Consider the following 27384-nt stretch of genomic DNA (forward strand, 5'->3'; position numbering starts at 1 on the left):
GTCAATATTATTGCTCTACAGCCGATATATATATATATATACCTTATTCCCTATTTCAGTCACACACAGTTCTCTCTCTATATATGCATATGCCATTGTTTAAATGATTAGACGTCATTTTGAACACATTCTTTGTGGGAATGTAACCACGTGTACCGAAAAGTACCAGCAAATCACCGAAACCCAATCACACACATTTCAGGCGTTCAAAAGTACCGAGTTCTCAATACCGATCACTAGAGCCCGGTAGTTCAGGCAAAATGCCTATTTTTACCAATTTTCGAACTTTTTTTTGTAAAAATGTTTTTTTTTTAAATTTTTCCTGCCATAAATGTCTATTTTAGCATTATTTTAAGTTTGTTCGCGCGTGAATTTTCAGTGGAACTGTATTCTGCAGAACTTGGATATTTTGAGTAAGTTGATTTTTGTTTAAATCTCTAACTTCAGTATCAATTATCAGAAAGCCCCCCCCCCCCCTAATTTAAACGAGAATAGGTGCGAGTGTCTGAGAGATCAAACACGTGGTGTTGCCTTGCATTAACGCTGCTTTGGCCAGATGGTGTTAGACGTGAATGTTTTTATTTCACATGAAGCAGTCCTTGTATGAGAAAAGATGAGAAAAATTAGAAGTTTGTTGAACTGCATTGAAAATGTATAGCTGACCGATCACTGTCTCAAGAAGTTATTAGTTGACGTCTTGGCTCACCCTGGACGTGCAGGAGTTGAGAGGACACTGGCCTTGGGGCCCATATTGTATTGTGCAGGGGGCATTTAATTTCATTACAACAAAAATGCATTGTAAACAACCATGGTAACCATTCAACTATTCGGTTGAACTGACCAGAGACGCACGCCCTCCCGCACTGTGTGACAGATGCGGCCACACCTGGCCCTGCCTTTAAAATATATGTCCGTTTATGTGGTAATATGAATATAAAAAGTCAATTTTTTTTCTTTTGCAACAGTAAAATGCAGTAGCTTTGTTTCAACTATAAAAATTAAAATGAATTTTCCAAATAATGCAACGAATAAATGAGAATCCTTTGTAACTCAAAGGAGCCCAATAATTATTTTCTCTGCGGGTTCCGCGTCTGGTAATGTTGGCTCTGGAATCGACCTAAGGGTACGTCCATAGTGCACCGCTTCCCGCTTCTCGCTTTATTGCTTAAACCGCGGCAGTTGTAGAAGGCGAGATGAACTCGCGCGATTCTAGCCGGTGGTGGTTATAGTGCACCGCTCGCGGGAGCGTCTGCTTGCATGAGCAGTTGGCATCATGGAGCTATCACGTGGGGATATATTGTGTTTTTGTTGACAACAAAAAATATGTACATGAAATGAATAGGACTCACCTTAAAGTTGCAATAGGTTTAGTGTAATCGCTAATTATAGTTAATTAATTAATTGATGATAAATCAGCGATTTCGCTTTTAGTGCCACAACAAATTTTCGATTAGAAAAACGAGAATTAATCGTTACAAAATTTCGTTTGATTTAGTTTTATCGTTAATTAGTTTATATTAATGATAAAACTAAATCATGATCGATAATTAACTAATCAACTAATAACGATAAAACTAAACTGGCCGATAACTAGTTAATTAACGGCAAAATCCGTTGGATTTCGTTTTATCGTTAATTAGTTAATCAACTTAATTAGTTAATTAACGAATTAACGCTAAAATGAAATCCAACGGTATTTTGATTAATTAACGATATCGTTTTTATTACGTCAACTAATTAACGATTAGTATTAACAATAATTAGGCGTCATAAAAACTCCGTTGGATTTAGTATGATCATTAATGATTCTTAATTAATTAACGATTTCGCTTATTATGTCATAACTAATTAATGATTAGTATTAGCAACAATTATCCGTCACAAAAACTCCGTTGGATTCAGTATAATCGTTAATTAACCTTAATTAATGATTAATCACCGATATCACTTTTAGTGTCATATCTAGTTAACGATTAGTATTAACAATAATTATTCGTCATAAAAACTCCGTTAGATTCAGTATTACCATTGATGATCCTTAATTAATAACCGATTTCGCTTATATTATGCCATAACTAGTTAACGATTAGTATTGACAATAATTAATTCTCACAATAGGATTCACTATAATTGTTAATTTTCCTTAATTACTTGATGATTAACGATTTTGCTTTTATTATGTCATAATTAATCAACGATTAGTCAATCAACTCCGTCGATTTACTATTCCACTATAAAACGAACACTTACAGGAAAGTATCCGTTTTAAAGTGCAAGCGGTGAGCCGGTCAAGCGATAAAAAGAAATAACAATTCATTCCGGTTAAAGCGGGTAAAAGCAGTTTCAGCCGGTAAAAGCAGGTAGGCGGGCGCACTATGGCCGCCCCAATGAGTGTTCACGATCTTTTTTCAGCCGCGATGAAGCGAGTAGCGAGAAGCGGTTCACTATGGACGTACCCTTATCTTGAGAGACCGCAAACACTATTTTTGGCATGAAATCAATCAAATTTTTTGAAAATGTGCAAACATGAATTATAAGTTATAATTGAAACAGTAAACGCAGCAAATGCAACCAAGTTTTAGCCTTAAAGCATTTATAAATGTCTCTTTTTAGTGCCTATATTTTATATTTTAAGCATTTTTAGTGCTTTTTTGCCTGCCTATTTTGATCATTTTCAGTGCTTAAGCTTCCGGTTTTATAGTAGTTTTATTCAGGGCTACAACTAGATTATAAAATTTAGTCTGTCGCCGAATCCAGCATCCATTTTATCGCCCCCTTCCCTCTATATGTAATTTTCAACGCGAAAAAAGTAAACTCAGCGACTTTCTTGGTTCAGCGCCCGGGGCACCAGACCCCTCCCTCAGTTGCGGCCCTGGCTTTATTACACATTTTTAACTATTAGTTTACCTCTTATTTAGTGCAAAAACAAGACCGCTCATTTGTTTTAAGGAATGAAATCTAGTTATTGAATTCTTGGAAAAGAATTACCGAATTGATATAATTTGAGAATAAATTCCAGTATCTTAAGATTTCTGGGATTAGTTATAGAGACGGTTGAGAGAGAGAGAGCAAGAACGTGGCGTAGGAACATTGATGTTACTTGATGCAATGATATTACTGAAAACTGATCGAATTTTTACTGAAGTTCATTTTCATAGTTTCAAAAACTTTTCTCTGATAATTTTTTTAGTTATATACAACCACTGCCCGACTTACGAACAGGTTCCGTTCTGAACACCGGTCGCAAAGTTAAATTGTTTATAAGAATTAGTAAGTTGTTCGTGAGAATTCTCGTGAACGTTAAGAATCAAGAAGACACGAACTCTCGAAATTTTTTCATGTTGAGAAGTGTTTTTTTCCCTTTAAAAAAAAATTACATGCTTTAAACGAAAAGACGGTAACACAATTATATTCCTCACGAGACTAAATAAAAAACCAAATCTCTTGCCAACCACGTGCTGAAATGAAGAAAAAACAACAAACGGAAAAAAAGAACAACTTGTTTCGAAAGTATTTATATATACTAAAGGTTAAAACTTTTGCTGTTTTTTTCAGGTTTTCTCCATTCAGGGTTGGAACACTGTTGACCTAAAAAAATTAGAAATCTTCTGACCTCACGGTCTTTGTTGGCAAAACTTTCAGAAAACACTTTCGAATCATAATCGATTATCGAAAGTTTGATTTTTTTTAAATGGTTAGAACCCCTCCATTTGTATTCATTCACACATGGTACATACAAACGTTCGCACTATAACATTTTTTATAAGTTGTACTAATTATGTAATTAATAGAAGCGTAGATTAGTTCTATATTGGTGGTTTGTCGATCGGATTTCAACTTTAAAATTGAATATATTTCGCAATTAGGCTTTTTAATTCGACAAACTTAGGGTGGTATTCACCATAAAGGGTTTAAACTACAGTCATAATTTTTGGAAAGGAGATCGACACACGGATTGGTTAAAAAACCCGAATTTAACCAATCCGTTCCGATTCGAAAATTGTGACTAGTTTGAACCATGTCGGTGAATACCACCGTAAGTGACGTATTTAAAGGTTGGGGGAGGGCGAAGCGGACTATAGCTCACAGGGTGGCAAATTCAAGTAATTGGTGGGACAAAAATATTGAATTAGAGTGAGAGGGGTGGCGAAATTTGAATATCCCGCAGGCAGCTAAGCCAAATCCGCCTCTCCAACTCAACATACATCATTTAGTGAAAAGGCATTGTTTATATTTCTAACACGAATCGTTTTTGATGATAACAGAAATGCACGAGTTAAAAGCATAAACAGCGTTACATCGCTAGTGAGAAATATTTTGAGTTGTTTTAGAAACGTAGATGTGTGTGTGTGGAGATTCATAAGGATGCCGAATTACATCCTGTCTATGTATATATCAATGATCAGATTTCATGAATATCATTGAGAAATTTAGTTAAGCAATATCGCGTAAACACAATATGCAAATTAATTGCCATAAATTTCTTTTACATACTAGAATCAATTGAGCAGTTTAATTTTTCTGTGATTACTCCAGAATGTCGACAGGACTGTATTAATTAATCACTTGATATATCTTATAACCCTGAAGTGTACGGGTGAGAAAATGTTCCACGAGTGCCCGGGTCGAGTCTCGCTGACCCATCTTTGAATACGAGTTATATAAAATATTTATATAAATTTTATTTATAATATTTTGATTGATTAATGATACCATTTTAACTATACATTATGAAGACAAAAGGAATGAAATTCATCATTGGTAGCGAGAACCTTAAGAAAATAATTCCTAACACCTGTTAGTAAAGGATAGAAATACATATGCATGGGTTTCACAGATCCAACCGGTGCCGAGTTAAATATAAAATTTCTCCGAATTTTTCAGAAAATGTTTAATCATTGAAGAAGTCTAGTGTCCCTCCTATAGACTACTATACAGTACACCAGCTCCGGTCATATGTCGTCATACGTCAATTTCCAACCAATGGAGTTGAGTAGGAAGTGAAGGTGCCATTTATCGGTGGGCGCCCCTGGATCGGTAGGTAAAGAACTTGATTCTGATGTTCTTTGGCCGGATTCGAACCCGTGGACCTTGACAGTAACCTTCATAGTAGAAGACGAGCATCTTACCACTGTGCCAATCGGGAGCAACCCCCCCAAAGACTAGTCATTTTTTTCAAAAATTAAAATGTGACGGTAATATCGAAGCAATTCGATCGATATTGTTGGTCAGTTTAAAGAAACATGTACTTAATCATGTAGAATTGAATGAATTGTTAAGCAACGCCTAATCTCGTGACTAAGAAGCTAACAATCTAACTAGAATCAAGAAATCGGGAATGAAAAAATAATTTCAAGACCCGATATATTCCAAGAGTTTTGAGAGTATTAAGTTGTTTCTTTACGTATTTTTTAACCAAAACTGTTTTATTGGAACTGTTTATTATTTAAAATTCTGAAAATAGCAATGATCAATGTCGAAGGAACATTAGTAATAATTTAATGAAAATTATAAACCATAGTTTCGACCTGTTCACCTCGAGACAGTTGGTTCATGCATTCAGGTAAGTTCAAAGAACGAAGAAGGTCATCACTTGGTTTTTTTTTTATCAAAACATGTTTACTCGAAACCGATCGTGAAGTTCAATCATCAAAATAGAGGGATCCATCACTAATCATTCCCGTTTATCATCCGATTCACTAATTCCTGTTATTTTGCGAGTTTTCTAAGTCTTTTAATCATGGTTGCAACTATTAATACTAACCAAGAGATTATTAACTAAACACTAAAATCTTTCTCAATAATTTGTCTAATGTAGATGAAAATCCAGAAGAAAAGGAGAATTAACAAAAAGTACTCAATATATAGGGTAATTACAAAATAACCTCCCTCCAACTACTTAGAGGCCTTTGAGAAGCGTTCTACCAATCATTTTCTCTGAAACTTGGTGTTTACTACATTTGTTGACTATGTAAAAGAAACATTTCCTACACAAAACATTGTTCAGATTTTCTACATGAGAAAGCGTTTTTATCTTGAATTTATGAAAACTTGTATGTCTGAACTATTTTCTCTTTTTCGTCGGAAATTTTTTTCGATGGCGTCAATAGCCTAAATACACAATTTTAGAAAAATTCAATCGTAGAACGCTTTCCAGAGATCTCTAAGTAGAGGGACTTATTTTTATCATATTGTGCGCTATTAAAATCCGAAATAGATTTGGCATTGCAAAGAGACAGAAAGTTGTCAGAATGATACAAAAATGAGCAAAAACATGCTAATGCTATTTAGAATGATATATAAATTCAGCACCAACATCTATAATTTTCCTGGAGATTCAAACAGTTCTCATTTGAAGAACGGAATTCTTCGCTGCCGGATGCCATTTACACTAGGCATGATTAATGCCTCTTCGTTGTCAGTCGTGTATAAACTTACGACAGGAATTTTCAACTTAGTAGTGTACGCAGGATCGACATTTTTGGAGGAGGCACAAAAGGGGGCAAAGGAGGCAAATGCTTGGGGGGGGGGGGCACGAAAATTTTCTTTCCGAGAAATTTTGAGTTACCAACCTCCAAAAAGCATTCAAATTAACAGAAATTGGATAATATAGCAAATAAAGTGTATTTTCTTTTGATTTTTTTTAAATTTTTTCACCAAAATATTAATTTTTTCTTCTAATTTTTGATTGGCTTAGGAGGGGAGGGGGGCATGGCCTCCCCTGAGCACCTTCTTGCTTACGCCTTTGTTCACGAGCGCTGCGTTGTGATTTTATACTGACCAGAGTTTTCACACCTGGAAGAATAATGTCACAACTCAAAAACCTAATATATATATATTGCAGAATAATCAAAATAAACTTAACTTTTTCAATACAAAAGGCTGCCTACTAGAACGAAACTTTTGCTGCCTAGAGGTCAATTTTGTAGCCGAAAATAGCGCTTTCGGACTTGAGTTTTGGACACGTGTCTTTCCGTGAATATCGATGCAGTCAAAAAAAGAAACATAAAAAAAATTAAAGTTTTTTTCGATAATTTTTTGATTTTTATAACGCATTAAAATTAGTGGCCCGTGGGAAAAAAGGCGACTTCTTAACACACTTTTTCATGCAGACACATTTGAACAGACGTGGTTGGTAGGTTTTGTTCTCAATACCTGAAATGTTTAATGATGTTTTACAACGAAAGTGAAACCACCCCCCGATGTCCCAAATACGCATTGTCAACTCAAGCAATGAAAGAAAAATCTATTGACCGACTTTCACGAGGAAAGTTGTTATGAAAATTGAAAGTGGAAACCTGTTGGAAAAACAAGCTTTCCATTGACACGCAGATGTTATACACAAAAAAAATACAATCTTTCTTTCAAGATTCACTTGTTCTATACGTTTATGTAAATATTTCTATAGGTTTGTGTGTTATCCTTTTATTTACTATTTAATTTTGACATTACGTACATTTCTTAAGAAATGAATGTGTATATATTTATTTTGGGTTTTAGATTTTTTTTTTTTGAAATAAACTATTTTTGCGGATAGATGGATGTTGAAGTATAAATTTAGAAAATTCTTTTTTTTTTCATTGTTTCTATGTCTAGGAAAAGTGAAAAGTAAATTTTTTGGTCAATAGACTTTTGATGCTCTTCGAGGAAATGGAAGAAGCTAATTGTATTTCATAAACAGAAGGGCGCAGTATTTTGCACCAAGAATAGTTTTTGATTAGCATTTACCAGAGGACTTCCTTTCTTTATACCGGGTGATTCAGAAAAGATGGGAAAAACTTCTATTGGTGTATACTATCACCTCTTAAAACAATTGTCATCAATGCATGGTCTAACATCAAACGCGCTGGCGCGTTTCGAAACGGCCGCTCCGCTAACTTTAAAACGGCATTCCTGTTGAAATTTATCGGGAGGAAAAGAACACCATATGCATTGCAAATGTAACCTGGGGAAAAAGAAGAAACCTTATGCAAATCTGCTTCACGGTGAATAAAAGGCGCGGATGCTAGCCCTGTGAAGTTATTCCAGCGTGCAAAACCGTTCTAACAGTTGTGACGTACGGGATAATGGCGCACTTTAGTAATACTGGAAAAAGTAGACGTGCATTTCATTTACGGAGCTGCAAACGGAAGTATTCATCATTCACCCATTCACCACCATGCATTCTCTGATGACAATTGTTTGCATTGGTGTGTTCTATCACCTCTTAAAGTTTTTCCATCTTTTCTGAATCACCCTGTATACGGAGATAACTGAAAATATAACGTTCCCGAAAGCGCAAAACTCGAATATTTTTGAAGAACTGACTTGTTTTTGACCTTCAAAAAAAATATATCTAATAAAATATTATTGAGTCCAAACCCTTCCAATATTTTCAGAAACTGAACATCTATGATTGCAGATAAAGGTTTCTCACTCGCAGAAAATTAGTGTTAAAAATCAATAGACTAAAACAGCGTGTTTTCGAACTAGCACTCAGCTGAGGACCTCTCAGCCAAACGCTAGGAATAATACCAGAAATTAGAGTGAAAATATAGTGAGCAGGTTGTATATACGAGTCATACTGAAATTAATGAGCAAGAACTTTTAAATCATCAGGATTTATTGATGTAAGAAATGCAAGTATATTATCTCTTGAAGTATTTGCTCCATTATTTAGCAGTCTCCATTTCTCTGCACATATTCTTGCTATAATGTGCTGCAATCTTGAAAATACTATTTCAGTAGCTCAATTTCGATATCCTTGAAAATCTTGACTGATGGTTTTTCTCTGTACTCCACTGGTTGGAAATTGCCGTATGGCGATATGGCCGGAGTTGTGCGGTAAAGTAGTACTGTATTTACATTTTTTTAAAATATGTCACACATCCTCTAATATTGCTTGCACTCTTGCATAAATACACACTGAAATGTCATGGATTTCTGCAGCTGGGATTTCTATTTAACAAGGAATTCAATAACAATACGTTGACAAAACGAAACATCAGTGTCAGCCATTTTGTATCGTTCGCTTATAAGTATAACTCATCGCAATTCATTTTTGTCTTTGTGGACATCTTGTAACGAGGCACTAATAAATGATCCCACTAATAGCGTCACTATATGTCACCGTGTACGGCGAAATCTAGAGGAGCTTCAGATGAGATACTTGCTTTTATTGCATTAATAAATTTTGATTTGCAAAACATTATTGCTCATTAGTTTCGGTATTACCTACGATTTTTTTTTATCAGGGCTATATTTTGACACGGATCTTGTGGATAATCGGGGCACGCAAACAACCTTTTGAAAACTACTGCACTGAATACTATTAGTATTTATGAAATACATTGACTTCATTTGAAACATTAGCTATGACATCTTCCTCGGTTTTGTCGCTCCACGGCTATTTCATTCTGGACCTAGATAACTGATTTCGAATGGCTAAAATAAAGGCAATACTGCTCCAAACTAAACGTGCTCAACCCACGGGCCAAATGACATAATTCAAGTAGCATCTGAAACGGAATCCGTTGTTAAAATCCTTACTAAACTACATGTATTATGACCTCCTTCCATTCAGGATATCCTGACTGGTAGTGGCGTATTAACAGGGCAAGGCTTTAATACATAAATCTGATTCATAAAATTTAAAGAAACGTATTCCCAAACTTGTTGAAACGGTCCCATGGTTTCTAATATGAATGCCAAGAGGTCATTGGTGAAAACCGCTTCAAGTGATTGATTCTAAGGTGATAATTATGATTTTGACTTTTCTTTTTAATCCTATCATATTATTAAAAGCCAAAAGTTATCAAAATTATGAACCATTTTACTTCATCGTGGCCCGCGACCCGTTACAAAACTATTCACCAATGAGATCGCTTTCCAGAAGATTGAGCATCACCGCTTTAGATAAGTATTTATAGATCTTTTTCAGCCTAGGGGGCCCCCATCCTTTTGGACCATATTTTATTTTTGTGGGCACCCTTGTGTTATCCAGGAGTGAGATCCTTTAACTTATTGCATTGAATTTAGTCAAAAATAAATTTAAAATGAACAAAAATTTCATAAGACCGATTTCTAGAACCTGGGCAAGGCTTCGATCTAAAGGGTGAGGGAGTGATCATCCATCCCAAGAACCGAATTATTAGGGGTGAAATGGGTCTGAGTAAAGTACTAGACCATAGTCTCCCAAACATTTTGTTTCATCAGAAATTTTTTCCTCTCATCGTCCCCCAACTCAAGTAAACCCATAGGATCCAATGTTAAATCAGTAGGTTCTATCGCCCCCTTGGACCATTCCATCACCCACCAGGGGGCGATATTGCCCACTTTGGGAAACACTGTACTAGACGATCCAATATTCATCCATTATGGGAAGGGGGGTGCCACCAAAAGCTGTGAAGAGATAAAGCTTCCAAGTGGAATATGTTGGGGAAAATGTGACTACTCTTCCGCAATCCATCAGATCTGTCTATACAACCCGGACCATCCCAACCCATGGGCTCATGTGGGCATGACCCGTGTCTCGTACCGGGGTCTACACGATGAAATCTAGAAGTATGCTTTTCGAATATAAGTACGTAAATTGTTACTTCTCCAGCCAAGTATGGGGCCGCCCAGAACATCACTTTGTCTGAGGACCCATGATGTTGAGATGGTCATAGAACTCTAGCCCGGGGTAGGCATGGACCCAGGGTGATGTCGGAAGGTTTTGATTTATTGTGTGTAGGTTCGTTGGATCGTCCCGTATTTACATCTATTTTTCCCATATAATTCGGCTCTTGGGAGGAATGATCGACCACCTTCTTGATCCTTGCCTGGCCCGGGGTTCCAGAGCTCGATCTAATTCATAAAATTTTTGTTCATTATTAAATTTAGTTTTGATTAAATTCATAAGTAGAAAGGGTCTCGCTCTTGGATGAGGGTGGGGGAGAGGATAGGTGGCTAGATTGTACGGGAGGGGGGCAACCAGAAGAAAATATTTTTCAAAAGAGGCCATGGGCTGAAAAGGTTGAGAAATACGTATGTAGACCAGTTGTTCTCAACCTTTAGAAGTCAGCGACATGCTGATTATTTTTTTTTGGTGAGGAAGGACCGGTCACAGGGCCGCAACTAGGCTGAAAACCCTAGGGGCACCAGCCCCCCCCCCCCCCCCGACGCTAGAACAGAAAGTGGCGCCGAATTTAACCTTTAATTCAGGGAGTTCTTGACCTTTTCCAGCTGCGACCCAAAATCAGCAATAAGATCAGCTTTGCGACACATTAAACTGTTTTCAAAATTAGCGAAACCAGTGACGTAATAAGTGCATTTATAACAGGACATTAAGTGGATTTGTACGATCAATTTCTGAGACCCATTCGAATCACATTTTGGTCGTGACCCATAGCTCAAGAATCCCTAGTGAATTCGCACGAGCCATTTCGGGAGCCCCGTGAATTAAGTTTGGGTAATGACATTTAGCTCAAATCCTTGGCTGTGAATAAATTCGTACGACCCATCTCTGAAGTCCCTGCAATTCAAATTTAGGTATGGGTCGCTACCCATAATTTAACAATCCCTGAATTTAACTGATCCTACATTACACGGGGTGCCATAATGAGTGCTTGCCCCTGCTGACAAAGTATCTAGTTGTGGCCCTGCCCGGTCATACAATCGACTAATAAGAAGTAAATAGGAAAAATAAAACGGTGAATCACCCATGGCCCAGTTCGACTGATGCCAAAGCCCGGTGCCTGAGAAGCACTGTTCTATACCAGCGTTTCTCAACGTATGGTCCGCAAGCAGACTTGATTATTTTAATTCTAACTAAATGAAAAGTATTTTTATATTGACATTAGTAATATTCTTATGGATTCAAATAAAAATTAGACCTCCATACTTAGGGTAACCTAATCTAATCGGAGAAAATACTGGAAATCGCAATATTAAATATGAAGTAAATTGCAACAAAAAAAAATGCAATTTATGACAAATTTGCTAAAATTGCTAAAGAGTCGGGAAATGAAGATTTCAACGAATCGCAGTAAATTGAAATGTATTTCATGTAAAAAAACATTCATCATATTTCTAGGGACCACTTTCATTACGGGAAACGGTGATCTGAAATACGGAAAAATATGGGACACTGCCAATTATTACCAGAAACGTTGCCATAAGTAAGCAAAATCACTAATTATTGCTGAAATCACTGGAAAGTTTTGAATCAGTGGAGTATTGGGCCTCGCAGTGAATTGAAATGTATAAAATAAACGTTGAACGTGAAAAAATATGTAAGATCTAAGATGCAGGCCAGTAACTAGGCTGGGACAACCGGGGCACTGCCCAAGGGCCCCGAGCTAAATGGGGCACCCCACAAAAATACACACTTATTTTGCATAATAATAATCCTTTCAAAGGGGGCTCCCAAGGGCTCCGAGAAGGCTCTCTACGGCCCTGCTAAGACGAGTATGTATATTTTTAGTCATAATTAGCATAATAGTATAATTTATGTTATGAAATTAATCTTCATTAACCATTTTAAGTCAAGATTACAAATTCGAACAAGCTTCGTTGAAAAAAGCTGGACAATTTTATGAAATTGGAATGGACAAAAGCACAGGAATATCCCGTAAAATATTTGACGCATAGTCAAGCTACTCATGCTGTAAGTTAGAGCAGTGTTTCTCAAACTGGCGCCATATGGGGGCTCCTTGACGTTTTGGGATGTTCTAAGGGGCAGGGCTACGGGTGAAAATCAGATGAAAGGGGAGCCACGACAAGTGGTGAAGGGGCCCACAGAGAACTGCGAAGAAAAAAAGCTTCTCTAACTGAAATAGGGTGGGCAAAAAATGTGACCCCTTTCATAATCTAGCAAAGCTGTCCATGGTACCAGGGCAACCTTAACCCATGTGATGTTCATAGCACGGGGCTTCATGTCCATGGGGGCCTACAGGATGAGATCTGGTGCTATGATTTTCCAGTGCAAGTATACAAATGTGCAATCTCTTACCCAGCTAAGTATGGGGTCCCAGAACATCACTCATGATGTTGAGACTGCCACGCACACAGGCATAGAACCAGGGCCGTCTTAAGAGCATCATTGGCCCCCGGGCCGTGCCCGGGTGGGCCCATGCGTTAAGACGGCACTGCATAGAACCCCACATGAAGGAAGCTCACTGAACGCTAGCCTAAGATATCACAGAGCCAGGGTGAGGATCCATCGGGTCGGGAGGATGAATTTATTGCATAGGTTCGTTGGATCATTCTGTACTTAGGCTGTAAGTACGGAAAAAATCTATTTTCCCATATAATTCGCTTATCGGGTGAGATCAAAAGTGGATCCGTGCTTGGCCATCTACAGCAGGCTGCCTCCGCGCGAAGCTCGTGACGTCACTAAGAAGGTCATCTTAACTATAGCTATTGGATACAGCAGGCCGACGCATGCGCCATCTTTGCCCATTTTTGCAGTATATCCAATGGCTATTGGTGAGATGACCTTCAATGACGTCGCGAGCTTCATGCGGAGGCCTTCTGCTATAGATGGTGTTGGTTTGGCCAAGGGTTCCAGAGATCGACCATATTTATAAAATTTTATTCAGATGAGAGGGGGAGTGCTGGATATGATTGGGGGGCCACGAGAAGAAAATATAGTCCAAAGTGGGCCACAAACTGAAAAACGTTGATGAACACTGAGTTAGAGGTTCATTGAACTGTCTCAAATATTTTGCTGGTACTTGTATTCAGAAGGGTTGAGAAACGGCCTGGACCTATAGTCCGTTTCAGGTTAACTTTGCAGTGAAGGGGAAGCTACGAGGGAACCGCATCACTCGTTGCTATGGGAACGAAAGCCTCTTAACCAATGTATCGATGCGCGGCCTCGGTAAGGTATGGCCGATTCTCGCCAATCTCACTGAGAAAAATATTTTTTACGTGTAACGTAATTGCACAGTTAAATTAGTAATAATTATAGAATTAAAAGAAAACCATTGCCGATACTTTCAGAAATTAAAGTGAAGTTTTTGAAATTATTTGTTTTGTTTTTTGATTAGAAAATGTTTTAAAATTTAGAAAAAAATAATTATCTTCTATCAGCGTGTCACTTACTCTTCATTGATGTGCCGTAAGTAACATTAAAAATTTCAAAAAAGTCATATATTTTTCTGCAATATTTCCCTTCCCTCAGTTGAAATTCATTTACAAAAAAAATTCCAAATAATATTATGAAAGCAACGACTATAGTTAAAATACTGTATATTAACCATGGCTCTCAAAAACTTGGGGATTTTTAATTTTTTCTTCAATTTATATGGAAAAAATTAATGTTAAATAAATTAAGAAGAAGCAGGTTAACTCTGTTTTCACGTGTAAATGCAGGAATAGCACCAAATAATAATAATGATACGGAAAAGTTTAGAATTTTTTTACTCACTTTTCTTGCCGAAATTTCCGTCACTCGACCTCCCCCTTCCCCGAACGGTATACGTCGATGCCACTTGTTTTCCCGACAGCTTTAGTCTTTTGTTACGGTTGATGTGCTGCTCATGGTTATTACGGATTATTCTTATGGAGTTTTGTTTACAACGAATATTCAAAAACCAAAAATATAGTATTCAGGAATGGAAGAGCAGAGAACTTTAGCGTGGCTATCTCTGGTGAAAATTAAGACACAACTGTCACATAACAGATGAAAGCCCAAACCACTGTGGGACCCCCCCCACTCATTTATTGTATCTGAAGAGACGCTAAAGGCAAGGGGCATGAGGAGAAACAGGTGGGTGGAAGATGGCGTCCGTTCGTGTGAGTGGAAGTCGCGACTCTGTCAACACTCTCCGTGATCGGAAACTAAAACTATCCCATAAACATGGCAAAAAATAAATAATTAAAAAAAGGAGGACCTATAACCAAAACTTCTGCACCCATAGAGGGCCTCTCACAAGTCACAATAGTATCGGCACTCTCGTGGAAGAGAAACACTTCTTCTAATCTATGAGTGAATATCTGAACTCACTGAAGCCTATTTTTAGGAGAAAATAAAACTGATTGAATATTCGTTTTTATGTAAGCCTACAACTGCATGTAAAACTGAATGAAAAATTGTATCGTTATGGAAAATTCAACCAAATAACGAAAAAAAAAAAATGTATATATACAGTATATAATTGGGTAACGAAAAAAAACACGACAGTGATATTGGCGGGGAAAATTTCTAGGATATCGCGCCAGAGTGTCGTTGCCGTTGCTATGGATTTTTAATAATGGTAACCAATATTTTTTATAATTTAAAAATTTTAAACAAGTAAACATCGGTTCAAAACGATTTTTTTTCAGTATTTTTTTCCAAAATCATAGAAAAAATTGAAATATTCTGTATAAAGGTTCATCTTAAACCTCCGATATATGAGAACTATATTTTGCGGCGAAGGAATACACTCTCTACTTTTCTCTTCACTGCAAAGTTAACCTGAAACAGACTATAGTGGTTCTCAATCTTTGGAAGTCCGCGGCCCGGTTGATTTCTTTTTTGTGAGTGGAAGGCGCGGTCATACAACTAATGGGAAATAAATGAGAAAAAAAAATCAGTTATATATATACACTGGTGAAATAAATTAAGAGAATTCGCATATTTTATCGAATTTCATGAAAAGAACTGAACTGAATGTAAAACCCACTGCTTCTAGACAAAAATGCAAATCTTGTACGTCAAATACGTAAGCGTACACGTGTGTGTAGGCGGAGCCAGTAGAGAAACAGGCTTTATAAGCGCGCGTAAGTTAAGACGCATTTCGTTCGCTAGCACACCTCGGCGAATTTCTTGGTGTTATTTTGCAACAATCGGCTAATTTCAAATTGTAACAGTAAAAATGAGTAACCACCAACGTTTAGATGATGGAATGAGGTGGCGAATTGTGGGGAGGCTAGAAGCAGGCCAATCTCAAGTCCAGATTTGTAGAGAGTTCAATTTAACTCCCAGCGGCGTGTGGAACTTATGGAAACAGTTCCAGGATACCGGATCCATCGAGAGAAAGCCTGGGCAAGGTCGTCCAAGAGCCACGACGGCCAGATAAGATCGTCATTTGTCGATTATAGCGAGGCGTAACAGGAGTGCTACAGCTTCTCAGCTCTCTCGTGACTTGTATGCAACCACAGGAACCCGTGTATCAAGGGTGACTGTTTCCAAAAGACTTCATGAGAGAGGGTTGTTTGCAAGATGACCTGCTGTTTGCGTCCCGCTCACTTCTACGGACAGGAGAATCCGTTTATCATGGTGCAGAGAGCATAGAGATTGGAGTATGGATCAATGGGCGACCGTTCTCTTCACTGATGAGTCCCGGTTCAGCCTAAGCACCGATTCTCGCCCTACGTTAATATGGAGAGAATCAGGGACCCGCTACCTACCCTCCAATGTCCGCGAAATCGACCATTATGGCGGAGGAGGTTTAATGGTCTGGAAGGCATCATGTTGGATGGCCGCACACCTCTCCATGTCTTTGAAAGAGGCACTGTGACTGGTGTGAGGTATAGGGATGAGGTCTTGGAGCCCTATGTTCGCCTTTTCAGGGGTGCAGTTGGCCCTGAGTTCATTTTAATGGACGATAACGCGAGGCCACATAGAGCTCTTCTGCTCGGCGATTTTCTAGAGAGTGAGGATATTCGCCGGATGGATTGGCCAGCCAGATATTCAGACCTTAACCCTATAGAGCATGTCTAGGACGCTCTGGGGAGGGCAATTGCAACTCCCCTCCGGGAACCATCCAGGGAATGAAAACAGCGTTGCTGAACGAGTGGGACCAATTGCCACAGGAAATGATAAACTGCCTTATTTCAAGTATGAAATCACGCTGCGAGACCTGTATATCTGTAAGAGGGGACTATACCCCCTATTAACCCATCTATTAACCCATTTTTTTGTTTATTCTGCAACCGCTGTTTCATACCTTCCGACTCCAACGAGTGTTACGCACGATTATGCGTGTGTATTACACAATTATTGAATGGTTATTTGTTTTGTATTGTATCAATGTATGTACATATCAAATTTCATTAAAATCGGTACAGTAGTTCTAGAGATAATCGACCAAGTCTGCAAATTCTCTTAATTTCTTACACCAGTGTATATTCGTACGTATATAGCCGAGCCTTCCAATCACAAAAAAGATATCAACCGGGCCGCGGGCTTACAAAGGTTGAGAACCACTGGTCTAGACGAATCGGATCCTGACATGCTAACCAGTGGCAGACGGCCGTCTTAAGAGCTTCATTGGGAGGGGCCCGGGCCAAGTGATTTTTCTGAGGCCCTCCATATGGCGAATCTGAAAAAATTCAACTACTTTTCATTTTTCTGAGGCCCCTCTTCTCCTGAGGTCCCCAGGCAGTGCCGTCTTAACGCATGGGCCCACCCGGGCACGGCCCGGGGGCCTCAGAAAAATGAGAAGTAGTTGAATTTTTCGAGAATTTGCCGGGTAGGGCCTCAGAAAAATCACTTGGCCCGGGGGCCCTTGATACTTTTAAGACGGCCCTGCCCGGGTGGCCCCTGCGTTAAGACGGCACTGCTAGCAGAATGCTAGGCTGCATCCTTTTTATTACGATTGCTGAATCTTTCAGATTGACGTTCTATCATTTCGATTTTAATCGAAATCGATGTACGATTTTTTTATGGTTTTTTCGTCTGATTTAGGTAATTACATTCTACGAAACACGCCATTTAATGTCTTTTAAACGTTTACTTGATCTTCACGAAGGGGAGGATGAAAGAAAGTAAAAACCTCCCCATAAAATAATTAGCCTTAAGTCACTGAAACACGTGACGATGGTTCCATTTCTTTGTTGCGCCACCGATTCTAGCCAATATCCACGGCATAATCGTTGCTGTTACGGAAGTAAAAGAAAGAGAGACAAGTAGGTTTTCTTTTCTTTCGAGCAACCACAATAACACAACCTGTATAGCAAGCATCACTGAAGGAGATTGGTCGCTGGGTAAGCGAGATCACTTCCTGCAGTTTGAGTGTGAGTGATATTTCACTAGACATTTTCCTCATCGTATTACTGCTGCTGTTTAATCTACTTTAGCTTTAGGGTCACCATATAGCGTCTCTTCTTTTTCTTTTGTTACAGAGAAAGTGGAACTGCTAGATCTTCTCTTCTTTTGACACATAAGTCAGTCGCCGGCATTTACGGAATGAGTTACCTGCTCTGCTGACGGATACCTGGTGTTTCGGAGCCGAAACACGTGCGTTGGATGACAATAATATACTAGATGTGATCGCCAAAGATTTAAGGTACTGTACTCTTGATCTATTGATTTTTGAAGTTTAAGGATCAATTTTGTCGCACGACTGTCATTTTTCTGTGCACGAGGGATAATTAGACCGGGATCTATAATTTATTGCTGATTGCAAACTGCAGCGTTCGGCATTTTGCATTTTTTATACTCATCGTTTGGTTCGCTAACCCAGGGCTCGACTTTGACTTAATGGAGTCCTGGGAAAAAGAGGTATTGGGGGGGGGGGAGGGCCCTTCGCCTGTGTTTGAAGAGGTTCGGTACGTCAGCAAATACAGTACATGGTGTTTCTAAATGCATAAAAAAAGGGTATGCGCTATTTTAAATGAGAAATGTAATGTAAAATTCTCCATGAAATAATCTTTGATAATACCATCAAAATTTAATTTTTGAGTTATCTCAGCTTCAATACACAATAAACCTAAAGAGATGACAGTTTTTCTTGCAAAAGACTTAAGCGAACTGATGATTTTATCCTTTCTAATAAGAAGAATTATCTTCTTCTGAAAGGGAACAGTGTGATATTGGTTATGAACGTCAACGGTTGGTTTTCAATTGGTTATGATGTCAACGATGATTAAATGCTTTCTCAACCTTTTTGGAAACGTCTCTTCTAAACCTCTAGCGTTATTTAACATTTGTGGCATTGTGTCACCAACCTGAACCAAGGATGAAAACTGTTGTAGTTCGTCTGAAAAAAAGTGTTTGCAAGATCAGATGCATGAAGTTTTGCAGGGGCGGCTCGAACTTACCTGCCGCCTGAAAGCAAAGCCTCATATGCCGATCCTAATTGCGACCCTGGAGGGCCTGGCCGGAGCCTGTTAGAGCTTCAGTGAAGGGAACCTCGAGATAAACGTGACTTTTTTTTCAGAAGGCCGCACATCATTGTTTACCGTGAAAAATGTGCGTGACCATACGTCTCGCTTTTGAAGTAGAATTTTTTTTTGTTCCAGTATTATTTTACCATTTTTCATAATGCCAGATAACTTAATTCTTGAAACAGCACTTACTTTTTGTAAGACATCATTTATCTTGTAAAGATGATATATATAATGAGGTTATTTTTATTTAGAAACTTTTTTCAAAGGTATTTTTGGTACTCCCGGGACGAGAAGTGAGAACTCGAATTTTTCTTTTGCTTTCATTTGACTGTTCTTAGACAAATTCTGGGTGAGAGAACCGAAATGCACTCTTGCCCCTTGTGATAGAGTACAGGGGCGTCGCTTGGCCATGCGACCCATTGCGGCCACACAGGGTGCCGCTCAAGAGGGGTGCTAAATCCGAATTGAATGGGTAAAAAGAAGTTCCGTTGGCAGAAAAAAAAATCAAAGAAAATGTTTTCTGTCTGCTCTGGAAGGACACAAAATCCGATATGAAAGGGAGAAAAAAAGTTTTTTGCTAGGAATTGTTTGGATAAGTCGTGAGGGAGGGATATGACCCCTCACCTGCATCATGCTCACAGTGATATCAATTCTATAATTTTAGATGGTAATACTGTGATACCTCGATATAAAGATACTCAGCGGACCAAGAAAAATATTGGTGAAGAGAGGTAATCGCTATATCGAGAGGTAGCAGTATCATCAGTCGCCACCAAATTTATGCTGTTGTTGGTACCACCATAAAATGCATTCATAGTGTTTATTCGCAACCGAAAAGCTTTTATTGATTAATAAGTTCAGTTAGTAGTTCCGCACTGTAAAGTGTTTTACCGCACAGCACTTTTGTGTACTACACAGAAATAAGCTTCACGGCAACTTCATTTCACTTTCGGACGGTAGATAGTGCAAAATACTGATGATATTAAACACCATGGAAAGAACGAACACTTATGAGGAATTTAAAATATATCGAAAATGATTTTGAGTGAAATACAAACAATATCGTTGTAGCGGTTTCGAAATATCGTCAAAAAATATCGTTATAGAGGGGTTTATCTTAGTAAAATATGTCGTTGTATCGAGAGTTTAACATTAGAGCATTAGACTATAGGCAATTCCAAACAAGATTTGAAAAAAATTTGTTGTATAGGGATCGTTATATCGAGTATCGTTGTAGTGAGGATTCACTGTATGCTAAAACAAACTGTCGGAAGTGATGAACTGTTCTTTACATCATATATTTTAGAGCAGCGGTTCTCAATCTTTTCTGACCCACGGAGCCCTTTCCGGTATGTAATTTCTATGGCGGAGCCCCGGACGCCTATTTTTTATTTATTCATCAAAGTTTCTGACTCATTATTCAAAAATATTAATAATTATTTTTTCAAATTTACTGGAATTTTTATTTTTCTCGAGGGCCGCGGAGCCCCTGGAAGTTCACACGGAGCCGTAAGGGCTCCGCGGAGCACCGGTTGAGAACCGCTGTTTTAGAGTATAGTAAATTTGCGAATGGAACCGGAGGCTCCAAAATATATCAAAAGTTTGAATTCGAACGCTTTTTTTTGAAACAAACATACGGATTGTATCAATAACTAACTCCAAAACACTGTTTTTTATACTTTGTAAGGAGATGCTTAAATCTAAAACAGGCTTTTTTTGGATTTGAATAAAAAAAATACATATATATTTTTTAATTTATATATATATATATATATATATATATATATATATATATATATATATATATATATATATATATATATATATATATATATATATATATATATATATATATATATATATATATATATATATATATATATATATATATATATATAATATATATATATATAATATATATATATATATAATATATATATAATATTAATATATATATAATATTAATATATATATAATATTAATATATATATAATATTAATATATATATATATAAATAAATAAATAAACACACAAAGACAATAATAATAATGCTTCCATGGGTCATAAACAGTAACACGAATGGGACAATCTCCTCGGCAACCTTGAAAGTGTACAAAAACAATAGTCAATAATATTACACAATAATATTCAATATCAGAATTAATTTTTTTTTTAGAATATTACTTTAACTTATTTTAAATGTTACCCCTCTCTCTCAAATTAGTGATTAGTTAAGTATCAAATAAAATGAACTGTTCAATATTCGTTATTTCAAATACGCAATTCATTATAACTCTTTTAAACATATTAAGTGAAAGCTGTTGTGTATTAATACCATTAAACTTATTGCATAACCTTGGAGCAAGAAAGCATAAAGATTTTTTATAAATTGTTTTTCTTGGTAATGGTATATGATATAGATTTTCTGTTCGCATAGTACTTCTTTGTGTAATTGCTCTGTTGGGATACCAGTCAGGATTTTTATACATGAACAGCAATACTTTATGTAAATAAAGTTTACGTACGTTAAAATGAATTAGTGATACATCGCATTGCGAGAAATTATTGTTAATGTGTAGAATATCTCATCGAAAAAAATCATATAAACGGCTTAAAGATAGAATAGAAATTTTGTATGTTCCTCCCCAGACAGTTAATCCATATAATTATATGTGGGAATACCCATGCATAGAACACTTCTCTCAAACTGTTGTATGAAATAATAGATTTTTTAGTTTAAACATCAAACTCATAATTGCTCTTAGTTTATTGACAATTAAAGTAGTATGATCTTTCCATTTCAAATTACCTGTGTTATGCACAAATTAATTATTTTAGAGCGCTTTGAATCTCAGAAAATTCTTGTGGCTCTTGTCCACTGAAGCGAAGAGGACATGTGAATACTCACTGATAAATAACGGGATCATCTTTTATAATGAAAAATATTGATATGCATGAACAACAAATGTTAGAGATACCTGAATCTAATTATTTAAATGTTTTTTAAAGAACGCATGTTAATTTTCCATTAGAGAAACTTTGAAAAACGAAAATTGTAAGGTGTAATCTCATAGCCACACATGAATAAAAATGATTAATAAAATTCTATGGCAAAATTTTGGTGTATAAATTTTTGAATTGTAAAATTTCAATTTATAAAAGGTAACACAAACACAAAGGCCACAACAGGGAAAATGCCCAATGAGGCAGCTGATAAAAGATCCTCATAAAAAATATGGATGTCAAATACATCTAAACTATATCAAAAATACAGCAACCCAATAAGAGCAATAAAATCCAATAATTATAAGGAAATATAATTATTGGGTTTTTAAATACTATACATTTTTTTGACACTTCCCATAAAATACATTTATGGGTGTCTTAACTAAGTGGATAGCTTCTCGATTTATTCCAATCTGTTTATCGTATTTCTTTTTAAACGTCACTTATGTTAGAATTCACGACTCCCGGGGTAATCTATTCCATTTATTCACAACCCTGTTAGAGAAAAATTTCCTGTGGCACCACAACCTGCAGTTGTCCCTTACTAATCGATACTGGTATCCTATTGTAGAAGCAATCGATTGACGGTGCATTAATAACTCGTGGTCCATCATGTTCAAAATTTTAGACACTTCAATCATACCTATCGACACCTGCGTTCTCCAATATGAACACATTCAAAAAATCAAGTGCCTCTGTATAGCTTAAGCCCGGTGTACCATCAAGAGCACGCGTAACTCTTTCCGGCTCCCCCGCCCCGGCAACCTAGTCTATGCATTCTATGTATTTGACTTGATTTATTCTATTTCTCTTGTATTTGACATGAATGTCGCTTTCACTTGTTAATACAAGATATACGGAAGACTGGACGTTGTGAAGATATTTATTATTTGAGATGTTAATTTTTCTTTTTTTTAAGGAAGGAAAAACTCATCTCCCGGTAGAGGCAGAGATCAGTTTTTCCTTCCTTAAAAAAAAAAAAAATTAACATCTCAAATAATAAATATCTTCACAACATCCAGTCTTCCGTATATCTTGTATTCTCTTGTATCGATCTCTAGCCCCCCCCCCCCCGCAATCCATACCCGAATAATTAAAAAATTCCCTAACATTACTACCTTCTTAAGTTTACACATGTAAGAAATTTCTTCATGAAGCTTGGAGACGTAGTTTGGATCCATCTGGATTCGGTGGGTTATAGAAAACTCGTATCGTATCCTAAGATGTTAGGATCGTTCGCTCAAGATTCTGTAATGGCTATAAGGTCTAGGCCCTCCACAGCTATATATCATAGTTTTAAAAAAAATTCTTTCTTATCCAAGCTTCTGGCGTTTATTAGCACACGTTTTAATTTACACTGCGATTTATTGTCAATTGAGAAGCCATCGAAGTTAGAGGTGGGTAATTAATTCCCTTTCAATACCTCGTACTGTTATTATTATCATTATTTAACCCACACTCCTGTCTGCTATAAGTAATACGTGGTAACTATCTACCCTTTTTAACACTTATTATTTACACTTAACCAAATCTTTTTAATTGGGAAATCAGCTAACTTGAAATATCGAGATGTCAAAGTTTTTAACAAATAGTGTGTAAATCTTGATTAAAATCAACTCGAGATAGCCGAGGTCGCTCAAAATTAAATCGGATGTAGCGAACTATTGTTTATAAAGACTGTTTTGGCTACGTACAAAATCAAAATAGAATAATTTCGAATGTGTTCTTTTCCAAATTCTTTATGGAGACGTAAGTTTCTAAAGATTCTGAAGTTAGCCTGGTATTTCAAGAAGCTCTGACTCACATTCACCATCTTCTAGCAAAAGTGTGACGTCAGTCATTATAGCTAATCACTGTTTCCTATATATTCTGCTTTTTTTCCCAACGATTTCTGAGAAATCACTTTAAGCGGCAAACCCGTTTTTTTTCGCCCAAAGATGGACGAGTCCGCTATCCATTTTGGTGGCATAACTGAAGGTATATACACATGTTATACATTAAATGGCTCAAAAATTGGAGATATTAAAGTAATCATTGCCAACCACCTGAGCCGCAACCAGGGCATGTGTGTTTGTTGTACAGGAAAGGCACGGGTTTACTCTTTTCCCGTTCAAAATTAGTGAGCGGGGCTCCAAAATGGATACTGGCCCCTTGTGGACAAGTTTTGGTTTCCAGTTGGGGCAATGAATTTTATATTATCGTATTTAATTAATTTTTTTTTATAGTATAAAATTATGATAGCATAAAGGAATTCTTTGTAGCAGAAATTACAGTTAAATTTGCTAAATATGTTAATGTTTACGATAAGACTTACATTTTGTATTACAACGAAAAAATAAGTTAAATTTTTAAAGCAGTTACACTTCGATAGAGTGAACATGGATGTATGCATTTCTTTTGAAAATGTCCTTTCTTCTATTTAGTGGAAATGTTTTAAAACTGTTTCATAAAAGTCGAATAAAATTGATATTAAAAATCAGTATAATTAAAATGGGCATTATGTGAAGGTCAGCAGATGCTACAAGGATGAGTTAGAAACAATGTTGAGCTTATCTTTTCATGGGAAAGTAAAGCTTTTCGCCATTGGGAAATCGCCATGCATTCAAGATGTTTTTTTTCTTCTGAAAAACAAGGGGCACTTAAGAAAAATGTCTCGAATGTGTTCTCGGAAGAAATCGAAATTCGCCACTGACCTCGTTTTAGCACACATACACAACAAGTCGGTAGTTAAATCCTTGTGGGAAGAAGTAGACGCGTGGTGCCCCTGAAAATATCCCCAAGCCCAAAGGCAATACACGTGACCTTTTTCACTCACTGGATACCACTTAGTAATCAGAACGGGATGTTAACCTCGTTTTTTGTTTTTTATTATTTTCACTTCATTTTCATCATAAAACAAATAACAGCTCTAGGAGAAATGAGTCAATATAATGTAAAACGAAATATGCGTCGTGTAAACAAATGATCGCTTTTTTTTAAAACTTGAATACGGACAAATTACAAAATTTATTTACCTGCCACTTATTTTGAGTTTGGACTTTATTTTAAGAGTGCAATTGCAGTCTAACACTAGACACGATCATTCTGAAGACACCTGGAATTTTTTAGTATTTCATAACCAACAGTTGTTTTAAAACCTCTCACAAGATTTTTTCTGACGATTATTAATATTGTACTTTTGAAACTTATTAAGTTATGGTTAGTAGTAGGAAGAGAGTTTGAAGTTGACAGCACGAGCAAATGAATGGAGCATGAGTTTCAGCGTTGACAAGTAAATGGTCGCTCATTTTGGTTCAAACAGCCCACGTTTCACTTACGAGTTAAATAGTAATATGTAATATCATTCCGGATGCAAATAGGATGACTGATTTGGGAATTTTCACTGACGAGTGGCTTGGGTTTTCTGAACATAGTTCCGCGGAGGTCAAATAAGCAAATAAAATGCTCAGTTTGAGTCTTAAAAGGGTCTCTTCGCGTTCTTCTACAGTCATTATTTCGCTTTTCCGAGGCTTAGTTCGTCCTGGCCTAGAGTATGACACATGGTTTTGACCTTACATATAGGGACCCTATCTTCGCAAGAATATAGACTTGGTGGAAGGGGTGCAAAGAAGAGCCACTAGCGTGTATGCAAGACTTTAGGTATGAATAAAAAATTGATATTCTGAATATGTTTACATTGGAAGAACGCAGGTGGTGTGGGGATATGATCAGTGTTTAAAATTTTCAACCGAATGGATGGGATGGACCATGAGTTATTGATACACCGTCAATCAACTGCTTCTACATGGGGGCACCAGTATCGATTAGTAAGGGACAACTCCGCGTTGTGGTGTCACAAGGACATTTTCTCCAACAGGGTTGTGAATAAATTGAGTAGCTTAGTCATATATGAATTCTACCACAATTGACAAGTTTAAAAAGAAATACAAGTTTATAATGGGATGAATAGAAAAGCTATCAATACTTAGATAAGACAACTATATAATTTTTTTAAGGCAGTGTATTTTATTTTTATCATAATCATTTGTTTTTATTAGTTTTATTTTAGTGTGCATTTGTTTCTTTATGATAATTGCTCTAATTTTCGGTTGCTGTATTTTAGTTATATTTGACATCCATATCTTTTATGGGCATCTTTTTTCAGCCACCTCGTTGTTGTGGCCTTTTGTTTTTACACAAATCATTGCTGTTATTTTTCGTGTTTCTATTCAATTATTGGTGCATTTGCATGATACTTTTTTTCAGGTAAAACGAAGAGGTATGATCGCTAGAAATTTGCGTTCGTCCCAAGGCCATGCCTTTAACGTGGATCACCTTCATTTGTACAAGAACGAGCTCGGTGGTACTAAAAAGAGCTTCAACAACAATAAATTTCTCAGTTCATTTCAACATCAATGGAGAACTCCACAGAGACCAGACTCGTCTCACGTCGTAATCAACATCGAAAAACCCTTGCCTGAAGCTCCAGAATTTGATAAAGTTGATGAACTTATTTTATATATTTTGGGTTTCATTAAACAGTTTAAGCCTTGCGCTTTATCTCGAACGTAATGTTAAAACTACAAAACGTTTTGTATTTAATTTTTTGTTAACTTATATTTAAATTGTGTATTCTGTATTAGTTGATCCAGCAACAATTGTACAAATATCAGCTGCTAGTACTCTTTCCTCTGTTTCAAATGTTTTTGTTCTGTTTAGCAGTTGTATTAAATGTTGAGTCACCATGCATTTGTTTTTTGTGTATGTTTTTAGACCTTATTCAGGCTATCATAACTGTTGATGCAAATACATGAACTGGTATTTTTGAAGATCAAATGTTTGAAGATAGATTTTACATAGAACCTCATTACAATAGCGGAAATTTCAATTTATAACAGTTTTAGAATTTTTACAGCATCTCTAATAACAGTGCAAGAAATCAAAATTACGAACAATAATGTTCACTGAAATGCCTCAAGTAGTGAACTACGAGCACGAAACGTACAAAAAACATCTCACACAAGAAAGCTCGGGAGCTTTGCTTTGAATTAGTCAGAGCCAAAGGCGATTGTCGTACTGGGCTGTGCGTGCTACTTTTATTATTCTGCATTATATTCTGCTTTTGTATGAGTACAGTAATAATCTTGTGAGATTTGAACGAATTAAAAAGATTATTTTGAATTGCAAAGTTTGCTTCGAGATTTTCATGATAAGTAATTTTCAAGAACGAATAAAACTCGTAAATTGTACAATAATACCCCGAGTTGCGCGATTTTCTGTTAGAAAAGGTACATTTTTGATTCAAGCATAATAACGGGATTATTGCTGATATAGTAA

General features: G+C 36.7%; 1 long non-coding RNA gene across 2 annotated transcripts; it reads left to right on the forward strand.

Moving 5' to 3' along the window:
* The first annotated feature begins 60 nt into the window (after positions 1-60).
* On the forward strand, positions 61-26794 carry LOC149085023 (uncharacterized). 2 transcript variants are annotated; one of them, XR_016192880.1, is made up of 3 exons: positions 61-413; positions 18076-18239; positions 26314-26794. It is a non-coding gene; the product is annotated as an uncharacterized LOC149085023 (long non-coding RNA). The 2 variants fall into 2 exon arrangements; XR_016192881.1 differs by lacking the exon at positions 61-413 and adding an exon at positions 17808-17967.
* The last annotated feature ends 590 nt before the right edge of the window (positions 26795-27384 follow it).

Source organism: Pholcus phalangioides, unplaced genomic scaffold, assembly GCF_987345545.1.
Source record: "Pholcus phalangioides strain wild (caught in Gottingen) unplaced genomic scaffold, Ppha-v1.0 ptg000007l_1, whole genome shotgun sequence".
Classification (NCBI taxonomy): domain Eukaryota; kingdom Metazoa; phylum Arthropoda; class Arachnida; order Araneae; family Pholcidae; genus Pholcus; species Pholcus phalangioides.